This window comes from Rattus norvegicus, chromosome 17 (genome assembly GCF_036323735.1).
Source record: "Rattus norvegicus strain BN/NHsdMcwi chromosome 17, GRCr8, whole genome shotgun sequence".
Classification (NCBI taxonomy): domain Eukaryota; kingdom Metazoa; phylum Chordata; class Mammalia; order Rodentia; family Muridae; genus Rattus; species Rattus norvegicus.
In genome coordinates, this window is record NC_086035.1 from 2,899,172 (window position 1) to 2,906,522 (window position 7,351).

The 7,351-nt window shown below is 42.3% G+C and overlaps 1 protein-coding gene across 2 annotated transcripts in view; it reads right to left on the bottom strand.

Moving 5' to 3' along the window:
• Zfp431l10 (zinc finger protein 431 like 10) overlaps positions 1-7,351 on the bottom strand; it is a 104,182-nt gene that overhangs the window by 31,869 nt on the left and 64,962 nt on the right. The gene's annotated exons all lie outside the window — the stretch shown is intronic.

Genomic DNA, 7,351 nt, shown 5'->3' on the forward strand with positions numbered 1-7,351 from the left:
TTGGTAGCCAGCACATCTTCCTCAGTGGGAGGTGAAAACACATATCTGCAGTAGCAGAGGTTTTCCAGATGAACAGAACCCAAAGCATGAATATCTCTATTATGGATGAAGTGGATATAGAGAAATGTCTCATAGAATGTTGTCCAACGAGTAAAACAATGACTTCAACAATGGCAAGTTGAAGAATACAGTCGTGTCTTTATGCCTCAGCTGGTCTTCAGCATATACCAGGTTTCCTAACACGGAACCTCTAATGGTAGAAAAATAGTGATCTCTCTTGCCAGAGTGTGGCAGGAAGAAAAAGAAAAAGAGTTCCCATCTTCATCATCCTTACATATGTAAGCTTCCACCAGAAGATATGGCCTAGATAACGATTTTTCTTATCAACTCATGAGCTCCACAAAAAAAGGGGGATGGGTTCCCATAGTAAATATTCCAATAAGAAAAATCCCTCAGAGTGCACACCTGTTTCAGTTTAAGGAACTGACTGCAGTCATTTGACCTGAAGTGCATTTATCCTCATCCTGAGTGCTCTGTGTCTCAAGGAATCTTCTGTAGAAGATTCCATTTCTTTCTTTTCTTTTCTTTTCTTTTACTGGATATTATCTTTATTTACACTTCAAATGTTATCACCTTTCCTGTTTTCCCCTTCAGAAACCCCCTATCACATAGCCCCTCCCCTGCTTCTGAAAAACCCACCCATCTCACCTGCCTAACTGGCATTACCCTACACAGAATCATCAAGCCTTCACAGGCCCAAGTGCCACTCCTCCCACTGAAGTCCAACAAGGCCATTTTCTGCTACATATGTAGCTGAAGCAAAGGGTCACTCCATGTGTACTCTTTTGTTAGATGTTTAGTCCCTGGGAGCTCTGGGGAGGGGGGTCTGCTCGACTGATATTGTTGTTCTTCCTTCAGCTCCTCCAATCCTTTCTTTAACTCCTCCATTGGGGACCCCGGACCCAGTCCAGTAGTTGGCTGTGAGCCTCCAACTCTATATTTGTCAGGCTATGGCCAAGCCTCCCAGGAGACAGCTATATCAGGCTCCTGTCAGCAAGCACTTCTTGGCATCTGCGATAGTGTCTGAGTTTGGTGACTGTATATGGGATGGATCCCCAGGTGGGTCAGTCTCTGGATGGCCTTTCCTTCAGTCTCTGCTCCACACTTTGTCTCCTTATTTCCCGGTTTTGGGCCAGCAAGAGACACCTGCTGGAAACTGGGATTAGACTAAGGGATGGGCTCATTTAGAACATACAACAGAAGAAAGGGCCCAAATTGCTTAGAGGAAGAAAGACAGTGGCACACTCAACGGTAAAGCTGTACTCCCCAGAAAATAAACAAAAGACTCACTTTCCCAAATGTACAAATGGACTCATTCAACCCTCACCTGCATAAAGAGAACAATTCACAGACATCCTAAGTTTGAATCTGAACAATTTAAGGATAGAGTGGTGACTACTTATTTTAGCCACTTGGCAGTTAGGAGATTTACATAGCAAATATATTTCACCAATCATTTCTTGACTACACCAATACCCTGAAAGAGCAGGTCATTCTTCAGGGACAGAATCCTAAGTGGAAGGCTTCAGAGGATGCAAAAGATAGAAAAAGTAAGAGATAGAAAGTATAAAAGGTGGGGTGGGGTAGCAAGGAGCTAAGGCTTCTGCTAAGGAAGCTTCTTCTTAAGAACAGCAGCATTTCTACTACCTACAAGGAAAATGGAAAGAAATGGGAGACTTCCATGAAGTGAGCAGAATCAACCATACAAGGGACAAATTAAGGAGGGATCTGATCAAACAATGTTGCTCACTGAGTACAGGGCCATCTCATTAACATTAAAGACCACGCCTCCACTACTTTGGAACTGATGTCTTCAGCCCCATGTGGTAGCAATGTTTGGAATCTCAGCATCAGAGACTACCCCTGTCCACAGGACCTGGCCCCAGACCATTAACAGATCTCAAAAGCATATGCCTGGTTTTAAAGAAGAAGCTCTGCTTTTTAAATACATACCTCAAGGCCTTAGGGAAAGGCCCCAGGTCATAGGCCCCAGGCCCTTACAAGCTCTAAGATATGGCTGAGTTTGAGAAGGAGCTATGTAATTCTCTATCCACGAAGTCCTCATGGATAGCCTTGCTCAATCAGGCCAGTCCTCACCACAACAGTGTTTTTCCTTTTCAAATGGTGTCACCTGATGTCCTGCCCACCTGGCGGAACTATGCTTTTCTCAAGAAGAAAATCGATCCTTTATGGTACACCAGGCCTTAGTGGTGGTTGTGACCCTGCAATGCTCCATTAAGCTGATTGTTAAAGGGCTGCTCTGTGATCTGGGGATGGACCTAGTGGCTGTTGGTTAATCAGGGCTGTCTCCTGTGTTACCTTCTGAAGCCATATTTTCTCACAATCCAGGGGAACAACCATGTGTATCCTAGCATCCTAATCTGTAAGATGCTTGGTTAACATGCTACTTACCTCCGGGAAGCAGTCTCTCCCTGAGGTAAACTCTACTTAGTGTGATTCACTATTTCCCAGGCATTGGAAAATCCTTTACATCAAAGATTCTGTACTCTTTTCATCACAGCTTAATATCAATGTCTACTCCAGGAACTCTGAAAGTGGAAAAGTCACAGTCCAGAATGGGACAGAATAAAAGGAAGTTCATAACTTCCCTTCTTTGACATTATTTAATATTACAAATGAACAGTAAGGTAATCAATTTTAGATGATTGATGAACGTCTGACTGGCCCATTTTTGGGTCTACACACCAGGCTATCAAGAATCTGAATAAAACATTGAAGTTAGTATGAAACCAAGATACTGTAGTTACACTAGTCCTACGAAATAGAAGATCTGCATAATGCAATGTGGCCCATCGACTCAGGGGAGAAGGGGGAAGAATTACGGGAGGGTGTAACCGGAAGGAGGGCAGTGCTCAGAATGTAAACTGAATACATAAAAGAAATAAATCAATTTATTAAAAAGCAGGGGATGGCTTTTATAGTCAAGCTCAAGGCCTAGGTACATAGCATGTGCTTACAGAAGTAGAATCTTTTTTCAGTTAGTAACTTAGTTCACAATCACCCAGTTAACAGAACATACCAGGAACACTGGAAACCATGTATGATGTGGAAATCAAAAGAATGTACATGAAGAACAAGTCAAAAAAAAAAAAGGCAACTTTTACCTTGGAATCAAATTTTACCATTAAGATTAATTAGTAAAGGAAAGAAAAACCGAAATATGCTAGCCTATCACAAATACAGTTCTGATTATTTCCTTTGTTTGAGACAGGGTCTGATTTAGAACTCCAGCTGACTTTGATTTGATGAGCACACTATAATGTATAACACATATTAAAAGTATAGGAGATGGCAGTCTGTGTTTAAGCAAGCGCCTTTCAACAAATATTCCTAGCATCAAAATCTTCTACAGAAGAGAGAGCTGAGAAGTCATTTGACGTTGGTCTCATTATTAGTAAAGGAGAATGTTCTTAACAGGATTTTTCCTCACGGCAGTCTAGACTTGTCAATCTTGGGATCACTCCAACCCTTAAAGGATTTGCACTGATGCTAACTGCTCTACAGCTAATGTAGAAGAAAGTCCTCCCTGGTTTGTGTAGTTGGAAGGGGAAATTTACTGTGTTCCAATCATCCACACAACCCTACTATATGGTTAATTTTCACTGATATCATAAAATAGGCCATGGCCAAGAGGAATCATTATTGAAAGCATTGAATTGGACTTGCACTTGTAAAGGATTAGAGTCCATGACAGCAATGGAGGCACATGGCGACAAGAAGAGAAAAGAGCTCACTGGTTGAATCTCAGACAGGATGGAGATAGCAACTCAGGTTTAAAAAATACTATAAATTAAAATATCAAACAATTGGTACTGGTAAGATGGTTCGGTGGTTAAGAGCACTGACTGCTTTTCCAGGTAGACTGAATTCAATTCCCAGCTACCACAGGGTGGCTCACTACCATCTGTGTTAGGATCTGATGCCCTCTACTGGCTTATCTGAAGACAGCTACAGTGTATGCATAGACATAAAATAAATAATTCTTTTAAAAAATGTATTTATGATGGGGAAGCTGATCCCAGGCTATGTGCCATCCTATACAACACAGAGTAATGAATAGGACAATAAAGAAATAGAAAACACACAGACACAGTAAGACACAAAGATACAATAATCAAGACTGCGTGCAGTCTTGCTGACATAATGAGAGAACGGAGAGAAAAAGCCATGAACGAAAGCACAAAATACAGTCAGGCTTTCATCAAACACTTAAGAAGACTCTGCCAGGCATAATGTCAACTTGACCATCATTATCTATGATTGTATGTGTGAAAAATTTAAAAAGAACACAGACTTCACAGCCACCACAAAAATACCTCAAACTGCCCTCTAATCTGTTTATTTCTTACCGTCAGTGGCTACTGATCTTTCTCTCAACAGTGCTTCCCATCACCGCCTGTCTATCAGTTTCTAAACAATTAGTAAAATGTAGCAGGCAAACCAAAATGTGGAACGCAGTGTTCACAAGTCCTAGGAACCAGACCGTCATTTCTTAGAAATTATGTTTTGACTTCACAACAAAGGCACTGTTCATCCCTAATATTAAATACTGTCACAACAGCAATGTTATCAACTTCCTTTTGGGGTACAGAGCTAAACAAAGAATTCTCAAACGATGAATCTCGAATGGCTCGGGGGCACCCCCTAAATTTCATCTCCATCAAATGATCATATGGTCTGAAATGCTGACAATCAGCAAATTAGGAGGCAGAGACAAGAATATACGAGAATATTGTGAGAGCCTCAAACCAAATCAGTCATTTAAGTATTAACAATCCAAACACTGGGGCTGGAGACATGGCTCAGTGCTTAAGAGCACTGACTGCTCTTCCAGCGGTCCCAAGTTCAAATTCCAGCAACCACCTGGTGGCTCAAAACCATCTGAAATAAGATCAGATGCCCTCTTCTGGTGTGCCTGAAGACAGTTACAGTGTACTGCTATATAGTAAAATCTTTTAAAAAATTTTTAAAAAACAGAGGGAAATTTCATTTAAAAAAATGTTCAACATTCTTAGTCATCAGAGAAATGAAAATCAAAATGACCATGAGATTCTACCTCACACCAGTCAGAATGGCTAAGATCAAAACCTCATGTGAGAGCACATGCTGGTAAGGATGTGGAGAAGAGAAACACTCCTCAATTGTTGGTGGGTTTGCAAGCCGGTACAAACACTCTGGAAACCATTCTGACTGTTCTTCAGAAAATTGGACACAGTCGTCCTTGTAGACCTAGATATATCACTCCTGGGCATATACCCAAAAGATGTTCCAACATATAACAAAGGTACATGCTCCACTATGTTCATAGCAGCCTTATTGATAATACCAGAAGCTGGAAAGAACCCAGATGTCCCTCAACAGAGGAAGGGATACAGAAACTGTGGTACATCTACACAATGGAGTACTACTCAGCTATTAAAAACAATGACATCATGAAACTCACAGGCAAATGGATGGAAGTAGAAAATATCTTCCTGAGTGAGGTAACCCAGTCACAAAAGAATAAATATGGTATGTACTCATTGATAACTAGAGGTTAGACAAAAAGCTCAGAATACCTACAATACAACTCACAGACCATATGAAATGCAAGAAGGAAGACCAATGTGGATGCTTCAGTCCTACTTAGAAGAGGGAATAAAATAATTACAGGAGGCAAAAAGACGGAGAGGGAAAGGCTGGGCGGGCAGTGGGGGTGGGAGAGCATTAGTTGTGGGGAGAGACAGGAAGAAGTACAGAGGGTCAGGAAATGGAAGGGAAGTATGTAGCAGTGGGGAATGAGGAACTGGGAGTAGCCACTAGAAAGCCCTAGATGCTAGGAAAGCAAGAGGCTCCCAGCACACAACTGGGATGGCATTGGCTGAAATACCCAACAAAGGGGAAAGAGAACCTGTAGAGACCATATGCAGACCCAGTTGAGGGATGGGGCCACACACACATCTCAAAAATATTAACACACAATTGTTCCTGTCTAAGGGAAATGCAGGGACAGAGAATGGAGCAGAGACTGAAGGAAAGGCCATCCAGAGACTGCCCCCCCATGCTGATCCATGTTATCTGCAGACACCAAACCCAGACACTATTGCTGATGCCAAGAAGCATGAGCTGACAGGAGCCTGCTATGGCTGCTCCCTGAGGGGCTCGGCCAGAGCCTGACCAATACAGATGTGGATGCTCACAGCCAACCATCGGACTGAGTGAGCACTAGGACAGCAATGTAGGCGCGGAAGAGGAATATAATAGGGGGTTTGCAGAGGGGAAACCAGGAAGAGGGATAACATGTGAAATGTAAATAAATCAAATAACCAATAAAAATGAACGAATTAATAAGAAATGAAATATAAAATGTGCAATCAATCGTTGACTCTTTCAAAAGAAAAACATTATTAATAATAAGAAACTCCCCACGTATCCGTACCAATTTTGAATAAGTAAGGGCCATTCCCTGGCAGAGAGAATGGCTTTGACCTGGACCCTATGTGCAATGTTAGGTGCTAGATATGTAACATAACACACAGCTGGAACATACGGCATTCTTCTCAACCCACTGAGCTGAACTAATTGTGCAAGTGGATTGGACACAGCTGCAAAGGGGTACCCTCCAGTTGGAAATTCAATATGCATTGATCAAGCCAACCTCCCCAAAACATGATTTTGTATAGAACTTAGGTGAGTTTATGCATATTTGCTTGTATAAAAGTCTTTCTTCTCTGAGGGTGTCTCTCTTCTCCTGGCTCATAGAAGTTTATTGCTCCAAACTTTCCTCAAGTCTATCAAGTGAGTGCATCTGGACTTGAGGGAAAGGATCTAGCAATCAATCCTTTAGTAGACAACGTTTGAGAAAAACTTGGAAATAAACATTAAAGTCACCTTTCAAAGTGTGTCACTTTTCTCCCTGTGACTTCAACTACCAGGCTGGAAGTTAGAGCAGCCCAGTTCCCTGGAGATAGAAGAAAGGCTACTTAACCCCTCTGCTGTTTTAAGGTGAGGGGCTACACACCAGAGATTGCAGTTTACAGTCTGGCCTCTGAGGAACTCAGGAACGTCAGCTACAGCTTCAAAGCGCCTTAGACTTAAAATAGATAAAACAGCAACCCTAAATATCTCGCAAGACCAAGTCTTGCCCCCGCGGACATTCTTCCCCCTCTGCTGCCTCAAAAGAAACCAAAAAGAAAGAACAGCCAGGGTTGGCCCCCTGCATCCCACCACAATGAGTCCGGCGGCTGAGCCGCCCGCTCCTTCTCGTTTTGGGCAGTTTTCACCTGCTCAC